Source organism: Lissotriton vulgaris, chromosome 11 (assembly GCF_964263255.1).
Source record: "Lissotriton vulgaris chromosome 11, aLisVul1.2, whole genome shotgun sequence".
NCBI classification, from domain to species: domain Eukaryota; kingdom Metazoa; phylum Chordata; class Amphibia; order Caudata; family Salamandridae; genus Lissotriton; species Lissotriton vulgaris.
The window spans coordinates 661,570,456-661,598,015 of NC_141699.1; the positions used below are offsets into that span (position 1 = coordinate 661,570,456).

Below are 27,560 nucleotides of genomic sequence, written 5' to 3' on the forward strand. Positions count from 1 at the left end.
TCCACAGAGGCGGGGTCAGCACCTTTCAGACCGCACCAACGCGAGAAAGAAGCCCAGTGTCGGGCCTAGGAGGACAAGGTGGAAGACCTGCGGGAGCCCTGCAGCAAATCCACCACACCAGAAGAACAACCCCGAGCAAGCAACATCACCCGCTCAAGAGCCAGGCCTGCAGACGGAGCCGGCGCAACACCGACTCCGGGAGCGGGGGGCCTTTCAAAGGAAAAGGAAGATCCGGGATCGGCCAGTAGGCTTGAACCGCCAGCTCGCAAAGGAGAGGGTACCAGGGGCGGCGGACCCAGCCGGGAACCACCAGAAGCACCCTGGCTCCGTCCAAGCGAACCATGCAGAGGACCCGAGGAATCAGTGGGAACGGGGGAAACGCGTACAGAAGACCGGAGGGCCAAGTGAATGACAGAGCCACCACACGCCACCCCCCAGAACCGGGAGGAGAGAGCAGAACTCGGGTAGGAGAGCCGATTCCCCGTCCGCGAACAGGTCCACCAGCGGAAGACCGAAGCGAGACACCAGGCGTTGAAACACCACCGGAGTCAGGGAGAAACAAGGCAACGAAGGAAAAATCCGACACAGTCGAACCGCCTCCACAATGTCGGACCCCGGGAGATAGACAGCCCGAAGAGACAGGACCGACGACTCCGCCCAAGACAACAACTCCTGAGTCAGCAACCAAAGGGAGCGAACCCAGCACCCTCCCAGATGGGAAACATAGCCCCACACAACCTGGTGGTCCGTCCAGACCAAGACATGGCGACCCCGTAGAGGAGTAAAATGACGGCAGGCCAGGAGGACCGTCTCAACTCCCGACAGATCGAGGAGCAGCGTGACGGTAGGAGATCCCAACGACCCTGAACCGACCCTGCGCCCAAGGTCGCCCCCCAGCCAGGGAGACTGGCACTGGACGCGACCACCCTGGACGGGGATACCAAGGAGAAAAGACCCCCGGGGAGGCGAGCCACCACCAGCCAACCCAACCCCGAACGAAGCAAAGGGGAGGACCGGGTCCAGGCACACAACCCCCGAAGGAGGACAAGCCTGAGACGGGAACAGAAGGGACTACTGCACATAGAGCAGGGAGCCGAGGGAGGGGAGACACCGTCTGACGCGAAGCCTCACCCATGAAAAAGGAGAGGCCGAGATGTATCACACGTCCAGACAAGGAAAACCAAGACCCCCTCCCGGTGAAGAAGACCCACCAGGCGGGCCAGGCGTACAGCCCACACCCACGGGCCAGAAGGCAAGCCCAACGGAAGCACCCGTAACTGAGAGTGGGAACCCCCAATCGCAGAACCGGAAAAACCATCCGGCCACTCAGTCCAACCCATGGGACACCGAAGGAAGGAGACCAGAAAAAGCAGCAAAGCCGCCGAGAGCCAACTCGAATACAAAAGTGTGGAATGGCGGGATACAACCACACCAAAACCAAAACTGGCCGAAAACATCCCAGAAAACCTTCCAGAGCAGACAAAGGAAGGAGTAGAAGCCTGAACCCCCTGAGCAGGCGGGACCCGGCGGAAGGCCCACTTGACAAGCAAGACCCAACTCCGGCCAGCAAGGCCCGACACCAGACCAGGGAGGAACGTAACGTGGGAAAAAAGCCGGAGGAGGGGACGAGAAGGTGATGGAACATCCCACCTACACAATCCGAAGAGTCCAAGATCCGAGACAGACTCGACCCATGCCGGGACAAAACGGCGGAGACAGCCCCCCACAGGGAACACCCCGGAGGGAGACGGCCGAAAGCCAGGATCTAGTGGCGGAAAAGGGAGCGGCAGCACCAGGACGAGACCGGGAATAGCCGGAGAACGGGGTGCCCCGGCCGCGACCCACCCCTCGAAAGGGCGTAACGCCCTCATCCATGGGCAGACGAGGAGAAAAAGACGGCCGTGACCAGGGAAGCGGGCCCCAGACGAATTGAGGGGAGTCAGCCAAGAGCGGCCTCCCGCAGAAAACTCCGAATCCACCAGAGCAAAGCACCCCTGGCCGCCATCCAGGCCGCAGCCAGACCCGACGCCGAGCCAGCATCGCAGCACCCTCAGCCGTACCCCGAGCGTCAAAGGAGACGTCCAACAGAAGGCGCGTCCGCCGGGCCATCAAGGCAAGGACCGGGACAACCATGCCTAATATGGAACGCTGCACGAATATGCTTGTCCACCTTGCGCAGGGGCCATGCCAATCTTCTCAGTATCGATCCAATATTAGTATATGTGCTGCCGAAGCGAGCACCTAGAACAACAGGTCTAGGCCCTGATGGCGAAAGGAGCCGCAGCCCAAGAACGTACAGCAGACGCCTCCACGCGCATGACCCCAGGGCCATGCTGTCAGGGGGAAAACTCCAGCGAACCCGTCAACAGCACAAGACAGAAAGCGTGGGAAGGACCGATAAACCAGCTCCAACCACACCCCCTCCATGACCAGCCCGACGGACGCAAGCAGGTGAAGGGAGTCCGGAGCCCAGTGCAGAAATCGCACTAAGAGATCCCCGGGAACATCCTCCGCCGCAGGAGGAGGGAAAGACAAGACCAACCCTGACGTGAGGAAAAAAACACCCGAAGCACCCGACCCCGGATGCCACGGCCATGGGGATCCCTTGCTGCCAGGGGGAAATCCACCCCCCCCTCCTCCTCCGACACCGGAGCGGGGCCACCATGAGGACGCCGAGGCGAGGAATGGCCCAGGGCAACACGCAGCCCCAGGGCACCATGCAGGACCGCAGAAAAACAACGCAGACCAGGAGTCAGACCCCGACCACGCCGCGGCAGAACCCAAGCAACCCAGAGAAACACCCCACCACCGAGATGAAATGGAGGAACACATGGGCACCCAGGACGCCGGAAAAAGCAGGAGCCAGCAGGGAAAATCGTCCCAACTTACCGCACATGAGCCGCCGAAGCGGGCACCACAGCCGGGACCTGGAAGGGGAAGGTCCACAAACAACAGCAGCACCTGGCGCGAAAAACCCCGCCCACAAGAGGCGGGATGCGCCCGGGGCCAATCCCAGCGCGGCAATCAGCCGCGGCGCCGAAGGAAAGAAAACCCCGGCCCAGGCGGCAGCGACCAGCACCGCGAAACGAGCCTCAGCCACAGGAACCCCGACCGCGGGGCCCCAGAGGACACCAGAGAGCCGAGGTAGGACCGGGCCCCCCCAAGCCGGACAAACGCGGCAGTCAGGGACGCGACGCACTGAACAGCAGCATACTTGCAAAGGGGGCAATACAAAAAAAGAAACGCGCCCGCCCTAGCCGCATAAATGCGGCAGTAAGGGACGCGCCCAGCAAGTATAAAAGCATACATGTATAAGGGGGCTGAGCCCGCACAAGAAGCGCGCCAGCCCAAGCCGCCCCAACGCGGCAGTCCGGACCGCGCCGCAAGACGAACTTGCGGTCCTTAGCAGTCAAAACGGCAAACAGCGCGAGCACTAAGCCGGCCAGGCACGAAATCCAAAAAGAAAACGGCGGCCGCCCCACGCAAGGTACCTGCAAGCAACTGGAGCCCCAGCAATAAAACAGGAGTACCCCCAGCGCCGGACCACCGAGCCCGAAAAGGGCGAGGGCCCATGCAACGACCGGGGGTAGACAGGGAATGGTACGAAACCCCCACATCCCCGGCCGCCCCCCCCCCCCCTGTAAACCCAAGGCATGCTACAGCAGCACCTAACCAGCCCCACAGGACCGGGGGAAGGAAGAGGGGGGGGGAATTTAAGTCCTAGGTCCCAGGGTCCGCTAAGGCAGGACCTCCAACCCAAAACCCAATGACCAGCTAGAGCAGGTCCAACCTTACCTGTACAGCGCCTCTGGAGAGAATCGCGCAGAACAAAAAAAACAGGCTGTTGGTTGGGCCGGCCCGCCTCTCATAGAGGTCAGGGGTGACTGGTCGGCCATGTTGGAAGGGGGTGGGAGGCTTTTTTTTACTTTGGAGGGTTCTGTCATGGAGCTGAAGCTCACTATGTAAGTCATGTGGCGAGGAAGACTAACGAGGAGGTAATTAAGTCTATGCACTACAGGTGCATAAAACTTGCGGTCGGCTATGCGCTGTGTCGGCAAAGCGTATTATAGGCCCTGGATCTGCTAGCCCCGCTTTCCCTCCTTCATCAAGCATTTCAGTCAAACGTGACTATGCAATAATATTCAAGTAATTTCGTTACTGATTTTTCTGTAGAGGCAGGAAAGGGTAACATCCTCCTTGTGCGAGGACATTTCAAGAATATACACTTGAGTGGCACTTCGGTGTTCAATAAAGCCCTTTATAAACCTGAATTTTACATCTTGGTTCTTACAATCAGGAGTATGTATTTTTCTGTAATTATCTTCTGTATCTTTTATAGCATATTCATATTCTAAAGAGGTTTTAAAAATAAAGCTTTCGCAAATTACCAAAAAAAGTGGAATGTCAGTTTTATTTGGTCTATGTTTGACTGCAGAAAATGTGCCATTATCCACAATTGTCAGGTCAGGAAACTTATGGATAGGATTGTAGGTCTTTCTGGCTGGGGCACTCTAAAGAAGGCCCATATCCACCAATGTCTAAGCTAGTGGCTGTTTGCAAATTACGTGCCTGTAGTTAACTACCCTGGAAACACACTTAAATGTGTTCATGTGAAAGGGAGGCTTTAGCGCCCTTTAAGGATGAGAAATGAAAGGGAACACCACCATATCTGGTATGGATCTAGGAGAAGGGGTTTCCCCAAAGAGAAAAAAAACATCATTTTAATGTATGCATGCATAATGCCCAATCAGGTGAAATTATCTAAGAATATATTTTGCACTTTAGAGTACCTTCTTGGGACGTGGTAGCAGTTTTCAAGTAACTTTCATGAAAATTCGTGGCACTCTGTGATAACAAAAAAAGTCCGAAATCTATACAAACAATAGATTCATTCTACCACAACTGATTTTCTCTCTGAGTCTTTGTGTACCACTGTCATTATATTACTTTTCAGCAACATAAGATGCGTATTATTAGAAATGAAAAAATAGTGTGCTCGCTTAATAGACGACTGTGCAGAAGTCGAGTTAATACTCTTCTATCCAGTACCCACTTCCTACAACCAGTGGCGTAATGTAGGTATTCGCAGCCCCTCCGGTGTTAGAGGAGCAGGGAACCCCTTTAAAGGCCCACCAAAGTTTCAGCGGGTCCCCTTCAGACAACAAACAACAAACATCTGTGAGATATGGTAGAATCGAGGGCTCATCTTCACATTCTACAGGGTATGGGTTGCATCATTTTGCTTTCCTCCACTGCCCTCAACCCTCAGATATTTTGAATCTATACATTTGCCATTTTACAGTTTGCTTAGAAAAGTACTTTTTTAGGGGGCAGAAGTGGAACCTGCAACCAAGGGCTCATACATTAGATCTCAGGATATCTGTAATGGACAATGGACTGACTGAAGGATGGGTGAATGGATGGATAGACTGATGGAAGATGCATTGATAACTGAATGAATGCGATTGTTTTCTAAGCACCAAAAAGCCTTGCTCTCCTGAAAACGGTAGCACAAATAGCTATGTGTATGCAAATGATACTATAATGATTGAGCTTTTTTAAACCATCTAAGTTTCAACACTATCACATTTGTCAGACCCTTCCTTCTATTTATAATAAACTCAAAATATATTATGGGCAAAATAAAATGTAAAGAAGTCACTGGCAATTAAAAAAAAATTAAGTCAGTGCTGTTGTCATCAAATAAGTCAATTGCTAGCTCCAGGAAAGTGGATTATTAGTAGGTGGGGTATTTACTTTCAGCTAGTAATAATACCACAATCACTAATAGCTCCAGTCAACTCTCAGAAGATTAATCCTAGCTCAGCCCTGGTTAGCTTAGCAAACAAGCAAGCTCATCTTGGGAGACAGGTATGTGTAAAGCATTTAATATCACCAATTACCACAAAACAGTAAATAAGTAAATGACACAACACAATAAAAAACCAACACCAATTTATACAAATAGAGAATATTTGTTATTTTTAATATGACACACAAAAAAAATCTAATGTAGGAAACTGGAGATATGAATGTGTCAAGAGTAAATCAAAAATTGTGCATTCTAGAGCCAAAAAGCTTGAAGTGTCACTTGCGGCTATCTGGACATGCTGGACGGGGACAAAGTCAAAGTTTTAGATCAATGGCTATAGAGCTCGGGTTGGATAGGATGAGTGCTAGGTCCTAGTCAAAAGTTTACCTTTGGACTTAGTCTTGTTATTTGGGCTTTTCTCTAATCAACTGGCTCATTGGCAGGTCCTCAGTCTTATCAGCTCCGAAGTTCAAGTGGATGACGTGGCTTGCTGCAACACAATGCCTCGTGAGTTTCTGGAAGTCTTTGTCCGCGATGATGAGGAACTCGGGAGCTTTCAGCGGGACAAACAAGCAGGGTCAGGCAGATTTGCATGACGGCAATTGCTGTTTAACTCTCAACATCAAGCCGGTCTCGTCCTGCAGCTTTTTAGCAAAACTTTGGAGAATGATTCTAAACTTTCAGATCTTGTTCCTTTTTGGTTACTCTGGGAAGAGCTGTGTCCTAAAGCACCAGCAAAGGATTCTGAGATTCTGGATTGCCTCTTGGTGTCAATCTCCCACGGGGCACCATGTGAAATTGATCAGTTGGGGTGATCTTCTCTTCGGGCTTGCAGGTGAGTTCTTCCAGCTCTGTTGTACCTGTTGCTGTTCAGAGAGTCCACTACTTTTTCTTTAAGTCAGGCACAGTCCTTTCTTTGTGGAGCCTTTGAGATTGCATCAGGTGAATTCTTTTGAGTGGAAGCCTTCTGTGGTGCAGTCCAAGGGCAATCAGGGCAATCCTTCTTCTTCTTTTGTTACAAGCAGTGTTCTGAGGAGCTACTGCAGGTCTCACATATATTTCCTCCATTCTGGGCTGACAAGAGGGCGGGCAGCCCAGCCAATAGGGGTAAAGTTACCTCCCTCTGCTGTGACCAATTCCTGTGAAGTCTGTCATATTTGTAACCCAGAATGTACTATTCTTCAAAATTCAAAATAGAGAAAAGCTCTCATTGGTGTGTGTGTGTCTGTGTAACCCAGCCCAGAGGTGTGGCTCTCCCCTACCAGCTCCTCTCTTAATCTAATTAGGGGGGCTCCAATCTGGCTGGAGAGCAAGGAAATAGGGGCTGGCCTCGTTCCAACACAACTGTCCTCCTGCCATTGAAGATCAGCTTATCTCCCAGGCAACTTCCTCTCCCTGTCTTCTCCAGAAAGCAAATATCCTCCCACCAAATTTCTGTATTTATTAGGCCCCAGGACTCTTCACACTTACTCAGGAAGCAGCTTGGCGCAGGCTGTCAAAAGCTGACCAATCAGAAGAGACTGCTAAGGGCTGCTATAGGTAACGTCATGATAGTAAGCTCTAAAACTACTTTCCTATAATAGTTATAATAATATGACTGTGGCAAGTTGAGGGATTTATTGTAACCATTATGTCAATACTTTGAATGATATTGCTAGCTAGCTCCCAAGCAAAAATAGACTTTATTAGGTTTAATAAAGCATTCCCATGTTAGACTATGAGGATACTAGCACTATAATTAATAATTGGGAAAAATTACTTTGGCTGTTTTTTCATGCCAGGGCATATAAAGCATCTTTTATATTGTCCCTGCTTTTCATAACAATGCACCCTACCCTTGAGGCACCTAGGGCATACCTGAGGGGTAACATATACAGTATAAAAAGGGAGCTGTGGGCTTTGGAAGTATTTTTACTTCCAAATTCGAATTTGCACATAGTTTTATTTTAAACCCAGCCTGCAAGGCATGCCTGGCTTTAGAATTACACCGGACACCTCATCAGTGAACACTTAAGTGCATTTAGCCAACTGGGTTCTCTTAACCTACATACCCTACCATATACTAGGAACTTACAGGTAGCTTGTCATGGCCAATGAGAATTATACCAATTCTCATATACGTTTAGAGGACAGAGCACTGGCCCTGGGCCTGGTTGGCAGAACCCAAGGCACTTTCAGTGTCAGTTACCATCAGCACCAGTCAAAAATGGGGGTGATTAGGTCAAAAAGGATTACTTTCCTACACTATGTAGTGCATTAGGATATGCAAACATTTTCCCATGGATAAAGTCACTTCACATTAATAGGCTGAGAAGGAAAAAAGGTAGGCAGTTCTTTGCTCCTTCGAGGCTCCTTGAATCAAAGTTCATTGTGCTCATTTTTTTATGAATACTAAATAATGCCAGAAAATAACCGCCCATTCTTCAAACTTTAAAATAGCATTAATAGTGCTGATTACAAATACTTTTAACCCACACCATGGACCACATTATATTTACTTTGAAAGAATGACGGACTGAGGAAATCTTTTTGTTATCCACAGAAACGGGTCTTTTAATCCAACAAGGAGGGACAAAGAAAGTATGTGACTCTGCATCATTTTCCACATAATTAGTGATTTACCATATTTGCTACATACTCCATTATCTTTTTTTCCAGAAGATTTTTTAAAATAACGTTTCTACCTCAAACGGATCAAAAGTTTCTAAAAACACAGTGACACACACTTTTTAATATCTATATGGCCCCTTGGCTTAAGTGGTAAGATCCCACGGTTTTGAAGTCATCTCTTACACATATGACATTCAATTGATCATCTCACTGGGGCCTAATCCTGAATCTACAAAAATCAGATTTCAGCTCTCTGGATAACATCGAACTCTTGACAATGCCCTCATGGTTGTGGCAAATGAGGTTCTCCTGTCTAAACTTCAAGAAGTTCAGAACACAGATGCCTGCAAGGTCTGTAACCTCACTCCTTTTACCCTTTCCGAGCCCACTTTGAAATCCATGCACTGGTTACCAAAGACAAAACGATCTCTGTTTAATCTTCTTTGCCCTAACCGCCCACTCAACACCTCAGGTTCAGTGGGCAATCTGTGTTACACCCAAGTCTCACACGTACGCTCTGATATGGTGGGAGATCTTTCTCCTATCTTGCTCTGCACCACTAAAACAAATTGTCTCTATGCATCAGTCCTGCCCTGTTTTTGCCAGCTTTAAAAATACAGCTCAAAACCTGACTTTTCTGGCTCTTTCTCTAATTCTATCTTCCTGTTTATATGTCACAGCTCCGAGAGACCCCTTCAGGTGTGATTCGTCCTACTCTTTACAAATTCCATTGGCATGACATAACATGTTGACGCACAGTGAAAAGCCCTTCGCAAAGGCTGACTGGTCAACATTGATGGAGCATGTTTTCGCACGTAAAGCGCCTTGCTGGTACTCAACCCTCTCAAAATAATAAGTAATGTATTAACCAACATGTTTTGTCTTATTAACCATGCAAAACACGACATTTCTAGTAAGCTGGGGAAGCTTGCATATGTGCTTTTACTAACTGTAACTCGATTAACCTAAAATGGCCGGGATATTTTCTGTGCATGCGTCTGTCATACTCACGTGACATGACGTACTTACCGCTTTGGTGGGAAAACTTGTGTTTCTGCGCGTTAGAACTAAAGATGGCTGTTCTATGTTCTCATGCGCTAACACTTGCATTACAGCTTTTACTAAATTGTTCTTTCAGCTTAATCCTTAATGTTGTAGTTAAAATAAAGTAATGGGAATTGAATAGAGATAAGTGGTATACAGTGAATTCATTTATTCTTTGGTCTAAAATGGTTCTTCTTTGACTTTGCTATTAGCTCGTGTTTGGACCAATCAAGTACAAAATTGCTCCATCTTGGGTCCTGCGACTGCTCATGCTCTACATTCACCCGAGTCCACAAGCCATGGCATTGAAAACAGGCCTACTCCAGACTTGCTAGAAGATGTTCATGGGAACTTGACCTACTGAACTTCCAAGAGGATGTTAAATTATACATTGTATTTACTATTGGAACATTCATTGCTGGGTGGAATTAAAGTGCATGGGAAAATAAAATATTGGGCGTGAACATTGATCTGAATATTGAAGAGCATGACCTCATAACTGGTAGGTTTGATGACCTTTCCTCGTTTTTTGACCAATCAAATTGAGGGAATACACACATTTGCAACATTTGAGGGTGGTACACTGATCTGTAAAATAGTATAACTAGTGTAGGCTCAGTTAGTTAGATTGTCCGACTTGTCCGAATAGCTGACCTGTCACTGACCCAACGCACTCAATAGGCGGTCGAGAGCAGAGGTGCTGGCGGAGCACTCTGTCGGAAGATTCGATAACCCGGTGATAACATCCAACTGACAGTAGATGACGCTAGTGTTAGTGTTTCCTTTCCCGGCCTCCACGCCACTCACAATACGAGGCTGACGTGACCGGACCATCTTTCCATCTCGGCTCTGGCATTCGGCTCCGGCATTTGGCTTGGCGATTTGATTTTCTGTTTTCCACTGTTCTGGCCCCTATTAAGACTCATATGGACTCAATTAGTTTGGACTTAGATAATTGAGAAAATATTTAGATAAAGTGTTTAAATCTTTCCCGAGTCTGTGGTTATTTATGAGTGCAAATGTTATTTACTACCTATTTTCTTGCTAACTCCCTTGATCCCATAGGACTCTAGGTACCGGTGGCTAGGATCGGTAAGTCAAAGGTATAGGTCCTAAACGGTTAATGTAAATATTACTGGTGTAAGCGTAGGTTTACCTGTTCAGAAGTGTATATGTTTTATGGGCCCAGGTGAGTATGGTAAAATCCTGAGCAGGTGAACCCGCGCTCTATCACCATTCAGTTGTTTATTGGTGTATTTTAGCCTTTGCCATTGCGGTGAAACCTTTACCCAGCCAGCGTTAAGCTGTAAAAATGACAAAACAAGTACCACTAAGACACAAAGTGGCGCATTATGCTGCATATTTTGCCCTTTCTTGTGGCGTACCTTAGTCATTTCTGCCACATAATGTGGTCCATCCGTGTTTTATAATACCAGTGCCAATACTAATACGCTATTTTAACGAGATAAATTAGTTTTGCTTTTGTAGTTTGTAAATTGTCTAAAATGTATCAAAACAAATACCTGTGGAGGCTCTCAATTCAAAATATCATAAGTTCAAATCACAGAACTGTCAATTTAGAAGTAAAATAAACAATTGTGTTCTTTACATTTTCGTTAGAGATTCCTAGTTCGATATTTATGTTACAGTGTAAACGGTGAGAAAAAGTTGGGAAAAATAACAAGTGCAAAACACTTACTTATATGCACTGAAATGTATGCATTTTTAGAACACAATAAAAAGTTAGTATGTATGGATGCATTTTTCTTTTTGAAAAATCGGGAATAAAAAGGTAAAGGAAAAACTAATAAGGTCTGAATAATCACAGCAAGGCTCGCTTTTCACTGTAACAGGAGAACCTATTCTATGCAGATTTGAATGTATAACATTTATAAAAGACTAGTTCTAATGAAGAATTATTTTTCTGAAACACCTAGCCAGTTACCAAAACATATCCATGTTCCCTCTTCTCACCATTTGTAGCATCAATTTGAATTGAAACATTGATCTATCTATTAACTGGTTAACCAATCAGCTGCAGTAAATTGGAAGTGCCGGGCGTCGATGGCAGGGCACACTAATCATGGCAAAGAAGTTGTTAAAGGCTTAATATGTGTGAATGAGAAAGAAAAGCAGAGATCAATAATGCACGTCTTGGGATAAGCTATTGCCCCTTGGGCTTTTCTTGACTGTGCCTTTATTCTGCACCATTGGAAGCAGATGTCTGTCACCATCTGTACTCCTCTGCCTGCCCACTAATTACAAGCGATCTGGAAGGAGTGCTGGAAAGCCCAATATTTGCAAGGAGACGTAGTTTAAATTGAGAGGGTACAGTGGACTAACATTAAATGTGTTCTGTGGTGTTATATTATATATTATGATTTATTATTTTATGTTTTGGGCCAATGAATTCTGCTATTCTGCTGTTGCAGTGTTTTTCACATAATTATGGCTTTGCCACTCTTGACATGTCAATCATCATGCCCTAGACAAACTGCAGATTGTAGAAAAAATTGCTTCGAGTTCAAACAGTGCAGAGGCTGGTCGTATATCAGTTGCTGATTGCTGTATTTAGGAGTTAAACAGATATTAATGAGGTGACATATTTGCCTATACAATTTCAGCATGTAAAAATGCGATAACAGTGGTGTACTGGTGCTCCACAATGTGCCCCGTTATGCAAAATAATTTACCTGTTTTTGCCTTATAATTGGTACCCCTATCTCATAAGTTGGTTCTTCTCTGCTGCATAATTCCAGTAGCCTGGCTTATGTTACAGTTCCTTTGGGGCCTCTTCACAAAGTTAAACCTACATGCAATTAAATCTACATGTGTATGTTTAATCTTAAAATTTAGACAAAATGTACTACTTTACGCTCTTTACCATTTACGATTAAATAGTTAATCAAAAATGTAGACTTAAGTGTTCCCACCCCCTGAATTCATGGGTTAGAGCCCACTTTATAAACGAAAAGTTACTAATTATAGCTTTTCACACGTAGGCTGAGATTCCTGCCACTTGAAACGCAGATCTTCTTAATGTAAAGCATCGAGAAAAGTTTGAAAGCTTAATAAAGTTATACAAAAATTACAAATATTTTGGTAAAAAAAGTAAATAATTTAATTATATTGATTTTAAATGTAGAATACAATACATGAAGTTACAGCAATATTATTTTAATTTTAAGTAAAAAATAGTCTGAAGATGATACATTTAAAATAAAAAAAATAAGTTTAATGAAAGCAAAATTCCTATCTAAAGTAGAAAATTATTGTTCTATTGTGTATTTCAAATTATTAAAAATAAAGCAAGAGATTCATATAAAATTATGTAATTATGTAATGTAATTGAATTACAGTTTAATTCATTTTTTTATACATTAAAAATGGTTAATAAAATATTTTAAAATAAATGAATTATGTTTGTGTTTTATGTTGTTTGTAATGCTAAATAATATGTAATTATATCTTTAAACAATTCAAATGAATTCATTTATTTTTCTAATTTCTGAGGGGAAATATTTTGAGTTTTTGAGTCCCTACCATTCAATATTTTCTACAACAGGATGTTGCAGTACCTATGAGTGGCCATGGGTAAAAAAGTAATTTATTGCATAGAAAGTACAATCATAAAAAAATAAAATAAGCATAAATACCAAAAATAGAAAATCACAACTATGGACTAGAAAGACAAACTATCCAAAATAATGATATGCAAGGTCTACAAAATTGACATGGTTTCCATTAAGTTACACACCATTAGCGAAAAAAGCCAATATTTAATTTCTTCATAAATTGTTCTACAATTTCTTTTTATAAAGGTGGACTTCGGGTAATTTTTCCTTGCAGATAGTAAAAATAGACACGAACACACAATGCGCTCTAAAGATTCGTCCTTATAGCCACAAGGCAACACTGTCTTAGTGGGTGACACTTCTTGTTCCAGTATCCTTCAAATTGGGCAATCAGGATATACAGAAGGCAAAACCTCAGATACTTAACCTTACAGGCTGGATTTAAAGTACAAGCGAGATATTCCTGAGCTATATTCATGTAGTTATCAGAGGTGTAATCTGAATGTTTGTAGGTCTGTTACACCTGCAATTCTCAGAGTAAAATTATAATTGCTGAATAATTGCAACTCATTATGTATATAATGATTCAATGAGTCTTCCATAGCATTAAAACAATGACATTAGTAATGTATAATGAAAACAGTCTTTTTTTTGGGCTAATCAGGTAAAGGCAAACTCCAACCGAATCTTACAGTGAGGGGATGAGGTGCGAATGCCAAGTAATAGTTAATTTTTATTAATGTATAGTTTATCCAGCTCAGCAATAGTTTTGTCATTAAAAACCATGCAAGCAGGCAAACTAGTTGGAATAAGCTTACTGTTAGGAGCTGTGATTGATGGAGAGATTGCCGGACCACTGTAACTATGAAAGCATTTTTCAGTGATCAGGTAATTAACTGGATTTTTCTTTGTTTATTGGCTAGAGGGTCTGCCCTCATGCATTCTTGTCAATTGTTACGCCCGGATAATTGCAATGTACCACTTCTTCTGGTAGATAACCCTCAAGAGTAAGGCCGAGGTAAACTCTTTTGCATCCAAAATACATTATTTTAGTTTTATCACAATTGACCTGCAGATCGTTTGATTTATTGAACAAACATAGCCCCAACAGTTGGATTTGGAGTGCTCTGAGATGAATGAAAAATGTACAATATCATCTGCATACGCAACGTAGGTGATGGGCTAATTGCCCAGTTTGGGGGCAAGGCCATCCGAGTGATGCAAAAGCAGGCTTAGGTCAGCCATCTATAAGGAGTATAACAACTGTGCTAAGACACACTCCTGTTTTAGGCCATTCGCGGTCCGTAATCTTGGTGACAAAACTTCTGACACAATTTTTATTTGCATTGAGGTGTGATCATGCAGTGCCATTTTAAAATATAACAAGGTTTGATCAATGCCCTAGTTAGTTATTTTACCCCACAGTTTGGCCCTATTGACTTTATCACAAGCCTGAGAGTAATCAATGTAACACAAATATAGTGACAAATGTCTTTTCAGCATTTTGTACACAAGTAATTTTTAAAAGCTGTGATGTTCTTGCCAATCAAGCATCCAGATCAAAACCCAGTCTTGCAGGTGGGATAATAGAACGTTGTCAAAAAGCTTCCCTTTTGCTTCCAATAGGGCAATAAGGTGATAGTTCTTCAGTTCCTTTTTTCAAGCCTATTTTAAACATTTGGTGTATTAAAGCACCTTTCCACGATAGGAATTTGGCCTGACTGAAAGACAAACAAAAACAGTTTGTTTACACCTAACGCCTAAAGTTCCGGGTCACTTCTTTTTTTTTTGGGAACCTTTATTATTACTTCAAGTAGTTACACGTATGGGCCTACAACCAGCCCGGCCGGCCGCAAACCAAGTCATAAGTACAGCAATCAATGTAGAAAAACATAGCAGCCCAAGAACCGGGGTCTAACAAACGTCCAGGGTATGACTCGCATTCAGGCGTAGTGGCCGATATTCAGGATTCATGAAGGTTCATTTTATGATAAGGAAAAACTAAGGATCAGTGCCGTACAGTCATACAGGGACCTACAATAACAAGCCTAAATCAGGGAATCCGCAAATAATGCATACACAGTGTAAGTATTGGGGGTTAGGTATAAAAATCAGGACAAATGTGACCACAAACCCATTCCATAGCAAGCTGCACCCCTCCCCTCAAATCGAAACATATTGCAGGAAACATGAAAAACGACGACACCAATAAGGAAGAAAGACAAAAGGGCCATAGAAACAAATAACGGACAAAGTAACAACCCCATCCCCCTACCCCCCACCCTGCACGCCTGCAGAAGGCCACGGCCAACCCCCCCCCAGCAGCGTGCCTGTCGCCCTAAATGAGAGACCCGAAATATAGTAAAGGAGGAGAAAGAAGAAAAGAAGGAAAGGAAAAGTGGAGAAGGGCCCTCGATCTCGCCACTCGGCCCCACCCCCCGCCCCCGGTAAACATCCTAAAAGTCTAATCAGAATAGCCACGGAAAACATTAAGCACTTAAGGCACCATCAATAAACTCCCCGCCGAATGTCCCCCAAATCACCATCAGCCATCAATAAGTCCACCGGATCATAGGCTGTATCACCCTTGGCCTTTCCTATCAATAGCACCAACATACGTCCATTTCGCAATCGGACAAAGCTGCGTGTAGGGTCCAGGTGATCCGGGCGGACCGAGCCGCGTGATTACTCCATGGGACTGCAGCAGCCAAAACCCAGCTGAATGTGCATGACGGAAATCCATCTGAGTCGATATCGACACCGAAAACATCGAGTCCGAAGTCCGAACACAGTCCGAACACAGTCTCACCATCCAAGGAGAAAGAGTCACACCATACGGCAAGCACTGAGATGTCACCTGGGCAGCCCAAGACATATGTGGGTGTACTTGTAAAGCGCACTGCGACTCCATGGAGTATCCTGGCGCTGAAGGCCGCTGGGGAACCCGTCCTGGTTTTCCCTGTGAGATGGTCCCTTTCTGGGTATCTCCAAGGTGAAACCAGGCATCCCCAGCGTCTGTGGGGGGCCGTTGTAGAGATGAGGCAAGCTTAATGCCCAGAGTTGCCGAGTGTGTTACCTGGTTAGTGTAGGCACCGAGGCGAGAATTATCGAGTCCGTTTTGACCCTGGTCCACGACCCTGCCGCGTCGGGAATTGAACCCTGGTCCCGGGCCGTTCTCTGCTTACGGGTCTGCCACCTCTAACCAGTGAGCCACACCACTCCACCATAGACTGGCGTTGTTTCCCCGGCCGCTGATCATGTAGACGTCCCAACAAATCACTCATGTGTACTACAAAGCTGTCCAAGGCGCTCTCTTGGGCCGGGTCTTCCAGCATCTCCACGAACATAGGCATATCAGAGGTACTCTTCACTGACATTGGGGCAGGCAGATCGGCGTTTCCTTGAGATCGAGATGTATCCGTGTGGAATGTCGGGACAACAATGGCGGCCATCCTTCTTCCCAGATCCTGGGCGCCATGGATCAGGGCCGCATGCAGGGTCATTAGAGCAACCAATATATCTTGGGACGTGGGCTCATTTTCGTGTCGCCAGACCCCTGAACACTCCCGCACAGCGACTTTTCCATTCAGATGTAAGCTGCGTAGGAGGGTGACAGCCGCCATCTTAGCTGATCCAGCCTCGTCCTTCTTCACCTCACCCCGGGACCAGGCCCTACACCAGGGCTCAACAGGATGTACAGTGCGGACCCAGAAAGTCTAGACAGGCCATCCAGCGAAGAACCACCAAAGAGCTAAACAAATTCGCTGCCGCTCCTCGGGAGCCGCCCGCCGATTCCGGGGGAAGCCTTTTGTTATGCCCGGACACAAGACCGAGAAGGGGGCCAAATTTCACGTGCCCCCCTCGATCCAGCACTGCCACGCATCCCCACGAGGCACTCCGCTCGACGGACAGAGTCGTCGCCGCTGCCATCGGTCCAGCAAACCTCCGGCGCCCACCGGCCGACTCCACACCTCCACTAATGGCCGCTGTTGTGACAGTTGCGGCCGGTTGCTCCTCTCACTCGACACCCCGGTCCCAGCTCCGTGAAGGCCGCTGAGCAGTCGGGGACATTTCTTCGGATCTGCCGCACGTAGAAGCCCCAGAAGTAAACGTTAAGGGAGAGTTTTCTTTTGCCTTCTGAAATATGTCGTTACGGCTCAGGATAAGTGTCAGGATGTATGTGCGGGGCGAGAGGGCTCCGGGAGCCGAGCGTCTATGCAGCCATTTCGGTCGCCCGCTTGGCTCCTCCTCCCCGGGTCATTTTTTAATATATCAATGGGAATTCTGTTAGGCTCCGTTCCTTTCAATGAACGCAACCTCCTTATTACCGCAATCATTTCCTTGGTTGTAATTATAAACTTCCATTTGCAGTATGTGGGCATTGTGTATGGCACAATAGTTTTCTTATTATATGTGTCATTAATTAACAAAGCAAAACCACAGGGGATGATGGACGGAGTGTTGAACATTGCAAGCACTCACCCCCAGTCAACTGATCTGGGGTTTAATCCATCATCATTCCGCTACCCCAGTTCAGATATGGCCATATGCAAATCTGTTTGACCCTGTGCCTCATGGGAACAATCCAGACCGAATTGCCAAGCCATATCTTGCCTGGACCGGAAACAAGCATCCTGGGACCAGTTTCTGGCTAATCAGCCCTCATCAGCCAGGCTACCTTGAATCCAGTGGCAAAGTGAGCAAGGGACCCACGTCTGGGCATACCCTGCCAACTTAGGGCGAACAAAGCAAAACCAAAGGGGATGATGGACAGAGTGTTGACAGGGCCGGACTGGCTACCAGCATTTTGGAATGCTGCTGAGCTGGGGGCTGATTTTGTTGATGGAGACCTGCGTGTACTGAACGAAATTCGTTTTGCTTTCATTATTTCGAAGCACACGCAGGTCTCCATCAACGAATTCAGACCCCAACTCGGCAGCATTCCAAAACGCCTGGTAGTCAGTCCGGCCTGAACATTGCAAGCACTCACCCCCAGTCAACTGATCTGGCGCAGGGTCAAGACTGATTTGCATAAGGCTGGGTCCAAACTGGAGTGGCATGGTGAGCAAAAAAACAATGGATTTAGGCCCAGATCTCTGTACTGGGGTGAATGTATGACATTGTTTTGCATTCTGTCCATGAATTGTTCTTTTTTGCATTTGTTACCCCAAGCAGGATGGGTATGGTCAGGCGTGAGTCCCGTGCTCTCCATGCCACTGGAGTCAAGCTATCCTGGCTGATGAGGGCTGGAAGCCCAAAACTGGTCCTAGGATGCTTGTTTTCAGTCCAGGGAGGACCTGGCCTGGCAGTTCCCATTGGGTGCAGGGTCACGACTGGATTGCATATTGATAGAGAGGCAGAGGTTAGCTCGGCCTGCATTGCTAACTAGGGCTGTGCTGCTTGTTTTAAAAATTTCATAGAACTGCTTTTAAATTGCATATATCTCACCAGTAACTTGCCGCTCTGTGCTCGCCGACTCCACGGTCCACTGCAGCAATTCCTATGCTGATTGAGTGGAGGGAGAACACCAAGCTTGAGGGAATATACTCAGCCTCAGCACTTCCTGATTGGGACATTCTTGGGTGGCCATCTTGGCAGGGTAACGCTCTAGCTTCCCTCCTGGTCCTGACTACTTCAGGGCGGTAGGGCGCTGACGCACAGCTGATAGCGAGGCAGAGGTTAGCTCAGCCTGTGTTGCTGCGCTAGCGCTTTGCTGCTTGTTTTAGAAATTTCACAGAACTGATTTTAAAATGCACATATCTCACCTGTAACTTGCCACTCTGTGCTCTCCGACTCCCAGGTCCACCACAGCAATTCCTATGCTGATTGAGTGGAGGGAGAACACCTTCCTGATTGGGACATTCTTGGGCAGACATCTTGGCAGGGTGACGCTCTAGTGTCCCTCCTGGTCCAATCTACTTCTGCATGGAATGGCGCTAACGCGCAGTGGACGCATACAGCGGGCACGCTAAAGGCTAGCTCGTCTGCACCCGTCCGTGTCCGAAAGGGCCCAGGGGCCTGAACCCCTGTTAATTTTTCTGGAAATTGCATAACCTATAGCTCTCAATCCCTGCATGAGCTAAGAGGGGATACTAATCTCAAGTGTCTACACTCTCTGAATATTGTTAATAACCCCACTTACTGTCCCCACTGCAATTTTAAGCTTCTGCCTCACAACAACTATGGGCTCCAAGCCAGCACCCCACTAAGGATGTTCCTTTTAAATTGTAAATCACTCCTTAAACACTCTGTTAAATTAGCTTTACTAATAGACGAGCTCAAGCCAGACGCTCTTTTTCTGACAGAGACTTGGCTTCAGATCGAAGCCGATTCTGCTATTGTACAAACCCTTCCCCAGGGTTATTCAATACTCAGAGCCGATTGCAAGACCGGCAGAGGCAGGGGTTTGGCCATTATATTTAAAGATACTTTCAATTGCCGAATCACTCTGAATATGCTATCAGATTGTGAGAGCATGGCCTTCTCCCTAGAGTTTTCGCCAATGAGCACCTTCTCCGGTTTGCTGCTTTATCGCCCACCGGGAGGACTAGGGCAGTTCCTCCCTAATCTTTCCACGTTAGTTGCCAATCTAGCACTGGCCCCACCAAATATTATGGTGATTGGAGATTTTAATATCTATTTAGACGACCCCTCCAACCATGCGACCAGTGAACTACTACTCAGTCTCCTGGCGCTCCCACTCAAAAAAAAGGATTCGCCTCTACACATGTCAAGGGCCATCTTCTTGATCATGTGTTTAGTAACCTGCACAACCTTGTAGTAGGTACCCCTAGTCCACGCCCCTCGACGGATCACTTTCTGATTCCCCTATGTTGGGAGACCTCCGTGCCTCCTCCCTCCATAGAGCACTATCATTCTTTTTTTTTTTTTTTAAATTTTTGAAAACCTTTATTGTGCATGAAAAAAAGAACAAATACGGGCCTACAACCATCAGGCCGGCCACGATACTGTTAAGCACTGGTGCAAGCAATACGGTTCCCCAGCGGCATCAGGTAATATAGCAACAATTAAAATCAGTTACACGGAGTGGAATCATGTCGCCAGGGGGAAGGAGCATTGAAGGTTAAATTTTAAAATGTTTTTTTTTTTAATCTAAATAAATCAGTGAAGAATAGAATCAAGGAGAACTGAGTCAGCACATTAGCTTCATAACATGAGCAGGCAGCATCCAAAAGATACAACAGCAGTGATGAACACCCCGTCAATATGGCAGTACAGTGTAAAGCAACAGGAACATCAGTCCGTAGTTACGTACCACCCACAGCGCCACCCACTCCCTACTAACCCCTGTCACAGACCCAGAACAGAAGACAGAACAAGAAAGCGCGGAAAGTTAGAAAAATAAGGCCCATAGAACCAAAAAAGAAAAATTAAATCTACCCCCCCACCCTACATCAATGCGGAGGCTACGGCCTACCCCCCCCCCCGACAATGTGCCTGTCGCCCATTAAACCCGAAATATAGATCAAGAATAAAGAGAAGAGAGAGGAACGAAAAGAAAGTAGAGGAGAAAGAGAGGAAAGAAAAAGGAAGAATTATAACATCTGTATATAGGGAGTAAGAAAAGAGCACTCTAATCTATAACTCCCAAAAAAAGAAGCAAGTCGGGAGGAGGTCAGTTCCACATACTCTCGGTCTCCGCCAGCCCCATCAACCTCCGCCACCCCAAGTATCATCATCACAATCAGAATAGCAAACAATACTGCGACTGGGGTGAATCATTTCGAATAAGCATACAAATCAAGCAATAAGCCGTCCCAATCCAGTCCCCGCCCGCCGGCACATCAAGTCCCCCAAGGGTGCCGCCTAGCCCTGGCCCGAACGCGGATGTCCCCCTATTCCCACCCCCCCTGAAAATCCAATATCTACGGAGACAAAGGAACAAGATGGCTCCATTGAGAAAGGGGGAGGGACACAAACGCAAGATGGACGTCGCCGGCCTCCAGAAAGTTCACTGTCCCCAGTTGAGAAACACTCCGACACATCCAGTTGGTAAAAGTTCCACATTGAAAAGAATGGAATCCTCAAAGGCAAAGCAGGCAAATGGGCGTGAGACCACGTACTTAGCGCCCGAAACAGTAGCGATACCAGGCAAGGCTGAATGTCAGTCACAGGACGGGAGGGAAACAAAGTATCGTCAACCGGTCCGACCGGTGGCCTCGATGTGTTACAAGTTGCGGTGGAAACAGTAACAACATAATTGCGGACCCTCGAAGACACTGTATCGCAGGCAGCCAACTGTACGGGGGGGTCCGGACTTTGTGGGGGATAGACCTTCCGCTCCCGCCTCAAGTCGAGCACAATGGTGTCAAGCTTCATGCCCAGTGTAGCATATCCACGTTCCAGCGCCGATCTCAGGTCACCCAGAGCGGCCATAACATCCCTGATTGAACACGTAGGCTGCTGTTCCATGAATTCCAGGTTGGAGGAGGGTGAATGCAACCTGGCCCCCTGTGTGTTCATGGGCTCGCGGTCACAAAGCAAGGACGGGCCGCCTTCCTCACGATACAGGGGGACAGGCGTCGCCATCTTGTCCACCATATAGCGCTGGAGCTGGGGGGTGGGAGACCCCGGTGGCACAGCCGATAATCGATGCTAACTCACGGCGCCAGGGCCGTCTCACAGCCAGCCGAGTTTCGTGCGGGACCGTATCAGCGGTGTCAGTTAATCAGGGCGGTGGGGGGGGGGGAGCTCGCCGTTGCCAGGCAGGAGCAGCGATGGGGTCAAGGCAGTTCTCCATCAGCGTCTTGAAGGAGTCTATCACCCAACGCGTCCGTTCCAAGTAATCACGCTGCAGGTACAATGTGCGATGAAAGCTTTGGCAGACTGTGCAGGACAATCTGCAACACGAGCCAAGGCAGCGCCCCTCACACCCCGGCTCCAAGCGAGCAGCCCGGTCGAAACAAAGCCTCAGAGGTCCGGCGGTGCGCAGCACACAAGCTGGGGTCCAGGGCAGGCAGGCAAAAGCAGGATATCTTCGGACACCGGGCAGACAGAGGATCCGGAGGAACGCTGGCTAAGTCAGCGCACTTCACCGCACATCCCAAAGGGGATTTGCATCAGGATATCAGGCAGGATGACGGCGCAGGATTCAAGGGCCGGCGGAGCCGAGAGCTTACACGTCCGCTCCAGTCGCCATCTTGGCTCCTCCCCAGCACTATCATTCTTGGAAAGGAAATGGTCTAGGCTCTCCCCCGATCATTGGACCGTAGTTCTTGAAGACACAAGACTACTCAGCGATCCCAATCCCAATTCGGCCAGCAACATTTTTAATGCGTGGATCCAAAGTTCCCTTGACCTAGTACTCCCTAAGGAACCCACTCATTAAAAAAAACAGACAGAAAACAGCTCCATGGTTCTCCCCAAAATTGAGGGATTTAAAGCAATCATGCAGAAGATTAGAAAGAAGATGGAGACATAATTTCTCAGAGGCTAGGAAATTGGACTATAGAAAGGCAATTATGCTATACAAATCAGTAATCAAAACTGCCCAAACCGCATTCTATGAAGAGAAAATAGGTACTGCCGCAAATTCACCCAAGGAGATTTTTCGTATTGGCAAATCACTACCCCGACTGGGACGGGTATGCTTAGACGAGAGTCCCGTGCTCTCCATGCCACTGGAGTCAAGCTATCCTGGCTGATGAGGGCTGAAAGCACAAACCGGTCCAAAGGATGCTTGTTTCCAGTCCAGGGAGGGCCTGGCCTGGCAGTTCGGGCTGGACTGTTTCCATTGGGCATAGGGTCAAGACTGATTTGCATATGGCTGGGTCTAAACTGGAATGGAATGGTAAGCAAAAAAAACAATGGATTTAGGCCCAGATCTCTGTACTGGGGTAAATTTATGACATTGTTCTGCATTCTGTCCATGAATTGTTCTTTTTGCATTTGGCACCCCGAGGGGGACAGGTATGCTCAGACGTCAGTCTTGTGCTCTCCATGCCACTGGACTCAAGCTATCCTGGCTGATGAGGCCTGAAAGCCCGAAACCAATCCTTGGATGCTTGTTTCCAGTCGAGGGAGGACCTGGCCTGGCAGTTCAGGCTGGACTTATCCCACTGGGCGCAGCGTCAAGACTGATTCACATATGACTGGGTCAAAACTGGAATGGCATGGTGAGCAAAAAAACGATGGATTTAGGTCCAGATCTCTGAACTGGGGTGAATGTATGACATTGTTCTGCATTCTATCCATCCATTGTTTTTTTGCATTTGTCACCCTGAGTGGGACGGGTATGCTCAGATGTGAGTCATGTGCTCTCCATGCCACTCGAGTCAAGCTATCCTGGCTGATGAAGGCTGAAAGCCCGAAACTGGTCCTAGGATGCTTGTTTACTGTCCAGGGAGGACCTGGCCTGGGAGTTCGGGCTGAACTCTTCCCATTGGGCGCAGGGTCAAGACTGATTTGCATATGGCTGGGTCCATACTGGAATGGCATGGTGAGCAAAAAACGATGGATCTAGGCGCATATTTCTGTACTGGGGTGGATGTATGACATTGTTCTGCATTCTGTCCATCAATTGTTCTTTTTGAATTTGTCACCCGAAGTGGGACGGGTATGCTCAGACGTGAGTCCTGTGCTCTCCATGCCACTGGAGTCAAGCTATCCTGGCTGATGAGGGCTGAAAGCCCGAAACCAGTGCTAGGATGCTTGTTTCCAGTCCAGGGAGGACCTGGCCTGGCAGTTTGGGCTGGACTGTTCCCATTAGGCGCAGCGTCAAGACTGATTCGCATATGGCTGGGTCCAAACTGGAATGGCATGGTGAGCAAAAAAACGATAGATTTAGGCCCAGATCTCTGTACTGGGGTGAATGTATGACATTTTTCTGCATTCTATCTATCCATTGTTCTTTTTGCATTTGTCACCCCGAGTGGGACGGGTATGCTGAGACGTGAGTCATGTGCTCCCCATGCCACTGGAGTCAAGCTATCCTGGCTGATAAAGGCTGAAAGCCCGAAACCGGTCCTAGGATGCTTGTTTCCAGTCCAGGGAGGACCTGGCCTGGGAGTTTAGGCTGGACTTTTCCCATTGGGCGCAGGGTCAAGACTGATTTGCATATGGCTGGGTCCAAACTGGAATGGCATGGTGAGCAAAAAAACGATGGATTTAGGCCCATATCTCTGAACTGGGGTGAATATATGACATTGTCCTGCATTCTGTCCATCAATTGTTCTTTTTGTCATTAATTAACAACTCCTAATTATCGAATGAGATGAAATGATCAGTTGCAGGGCAGTAAGACCAAAGTGCATGGCCAATCAAGGACCAAAAATGCTCTAAGTTATTCGACTTAATTGTAAGATGCATCTTCTTGGGCATAGCATAACTCCTGGGATGTCCTCTGATAGCCTTTTTATAGGTGTTTTGTGTGTGAATCCTGAAGTGTGGTAGATTGTTCCATTAGGATATGACATAGTTGCCTCCAATACTCCCTCTTAAGAGCTGTACCAGCCTATTATGCTGATTCATATAGCTTTGATTCAAGTGGCATTGTTTTGAGGAAATAAAGAGCATAACATGATTTAAAAAATGGTTCAAGTCAGTCAATCAATTGAGCAGATAAGTTTGTTTGGTGTTTTCCCAGTTTCCGATCATCTTGATTGTAAAATCAATGGGTTCCAAGTGCTTTTAACGTATCAGTGAATACCTCATTCCATTTGATTGTACTTTGATTATTAGATACCAAGGAGTTGTCTGTGAATGAAGCACCTGTGACTCAAGTTCCGTAGGGAAATTGTAAAACTATTAATTGTGAATCGTGATCGTTTTCCTGGCTGGACTTAATTTAGAAGCTGTTACAGATAGAGAAAACAGAGATGTGTAATAATGTATAATCAATGATACTTTTTGCCTGATGCAAAGTAAACTTTGACTGAGCAGGTTGGCTGGTAGTGAATCACAATTTAATATCCAAAAACCCTGATCGAATAGGAATTTGTACATATATTGGTCCTTGGCCCGATTAATGATCCACCAATTATCAAATATTGGTGTTGATATGCCCAAAAATGCATCTGGTAAATCCTCCGGCAGAATCTTCTTCCCATGATTTAATTGTGCATTTTTATCAAAGTCTCCTGTATTGAGGGTCTTAGCATTTGGAGAAAGATCTAGAATGGCCTCAATTTCATACAGGAGGCTGGATATTTTTAATTTGTCATTTGTCAGCATTGTCAGAAAATGTACATTCTGTACTATAAGCTGATTCTGCCTTTTGTGGCCCAATAAGACAAGTAATACAAAATCTGATCTACATTTAAAACTAAAGTTTTGTTGTTAACCCCTTCCATGCTCATGACGGAACGGTTCCGTCATGAGCATCGGTTGAGCTGTGCTCATGACGGAATGGGCCGATAGGCTCATTAGAACTTTCAGCACAGCGCGAAAATTCGCGCCGCGCTGAAGGGGTTAAAGAACTTTTTTATCAGAGTCTTCAGTCCTCCAGCGGGTCTACCCATTTTACTAGGAGACACACTGGTCTCATATGTATGATAAGCTGATAAAGAAACTAAATTGATGTGCCAGGTTTCCTGCAAACAAATAACATGGAATGTTGATAGAAAGGAAGTAAGTCTAGACCCGCTTGAAGCTTGGTGGCGCTGAAACCCTGCAATGTTACAGGTTCAGGTTAGAAAATTGGTTGATAGTTAGTCGTACATAATTTCAAACCTGCTAGGTATGCAATTCTAGTGCCTCGGTCCCGGATTGCTCTGCTCACTGTTAAATCAGTCTGCATCTCACTATGGGCCATATGTATCAAGGCCAAATGGGTTCGCAAACGCCGAAATTCGCAGAATTTCGCGTTTGCGAACCCATTTTCGCAAAATGGTATGTATCAAACAATTTGGGTGCAAAATAAGGAATCGCAAAATTTGCCATTCCTTATTTTGGGATTGCATTTAAGGAATCGCAAATTTTGCGATTCCTTAAATGCAATGTATCAAAAAAAAAATAATCCAAAATGCCCTTAAGGAATCGCTAATTACCACCAACTTCTAGTTGGTGGTAAGTTGCGAATTCTTTTAAAAAATTATTTTTGGCGAAAATCCAATGGTGCCATGTGGCGCTCATACATGCCCTTAGGGCAATGTATGTGCAACATATGCACACGCATGTCATTTTCAGCGGTGCAGCAGGGTGTTCTTGAGACACCCCTGCACCCTTGCAATTATTCTCAAATTGCGAATCGCAAATTGAGAATAATTTCCCATTCATTCCTATGGGCCTCCTGGCCCATAGAAATGAATGGGAAATTATTCCTTAATTGCGATTAGCAATTTGCTAATCGCAATTAAGGAATTTCAAGGAATCGCTTAAAAATAGCAAATTTCTTCATACATACCATTTTGCGATTTCTAAATAGCGATTCCTTAAAAATCGCTATTAAGGAATCGCAAAAGGGTATGTTGATACATATGGCCCTATGTTCTGTGGTACCATCTTTTAGCATATGCACATTTACATTTCTGTAAAAACTTAATCAAACTAATAGAATATATTGGATTTGGGTACACCTGTATTAAAATCATGCAACTTATTTTGTTGGCAACGATCACAGGATTGTTTAGATGATGGTGACAAAGTAGGTTTCTTCAGAGTCTTTGTAAGTTATTTTATCAGAACTGAGAAGCCATCAGCAATTGTTTTTGACTAGTTTGGTAAGCTAAAATCTCTAGAGTCCACAAAGCAACCAGACTCCAATGGTTTGGGTAAAAATGAGGCATCTCCTAAATCATGACTAGAATTGCCACCAATATTTTTCTTAAGGTAAGTAGGTTCTAGGGTCAAAGAATGAGTTGCTCCTATATGATCATGGGTCCCCTCCAGAGAAGGTTCATCTTTCAAGAGTTCAGCTGTAGTGCCCTTCCTCAAAGGTGGTAGTAAGTCTTTTGAAGTCTTATTGATGGGTTGAGATAATGGCACTTCTTCTAGATTCTCATTGGTGTGCCCAAGTTGGGGACCCGGGAATTTTTACCCCATTTTATGGTTATCCTTATTAAATATTGGAAAGAGGTTTAGTAGTTTTCTTGGAATGGTTATTTGGTTTGTATTCGTTCTGCATGGCCTTTTTATTTAATCTTCCTAACTTTTTTAGACTTCACTTGCTGACGTACTGCGGAAGTTCCACTACTGCTGTGGTATTATGAGGCTCAGATGTATCATCAGTTATTACAGTATCATCTGAAAGAGCGACATTCAGAGACTTATCAAAAGAGAATGAGCTTTGATCTGGATTAGAGAGCATAATGTGTAAAGATTCCATAGTAGTTGCCTTCCCTGGCACTCCTGACTGATTAGCACCAGAGGATGAAACACAAGTATTAATATCAGATGGAATATCGAATGTCGGTGAAAGCTGTGCATCCTGACTGGAATTAAAAGCTGTGATGTGAGAGCCTTTCTCAGTATTTGGCCTCCTGAAAGCTCTTGGTTGGGTGATGTCAGAGGAAGAGACACCGAGAGTGGTGTTCATTGGAATAACAATTGTTTGTAAAGAT

General features: G+C 46.0%; 1 protein-coding gene and 1 non-coding gene across 2 annotated transcripts in view; both read right to left on the reverse strand.

Annotated features, from left to right (window-relative positions):
- Positions 1-27,560, reverse strand: part of SPHKAP (SPHK1 interactor, AKAP domain containing) — a 1,527,314-nt gene that overhangs the window by 945,922 nt on the left and 553,832 nt on the right. The window lies entirely within an intron of this gene.
- On the reverse strand, positions 2,135-2,241 carry LOC147683304 (U6 spliceosomal RNA). The gene has a single exon (XR_015302286.1). It is a non-coding gene; the product is annotated as a U6 spliceosomal RNA (small nuclear RNA).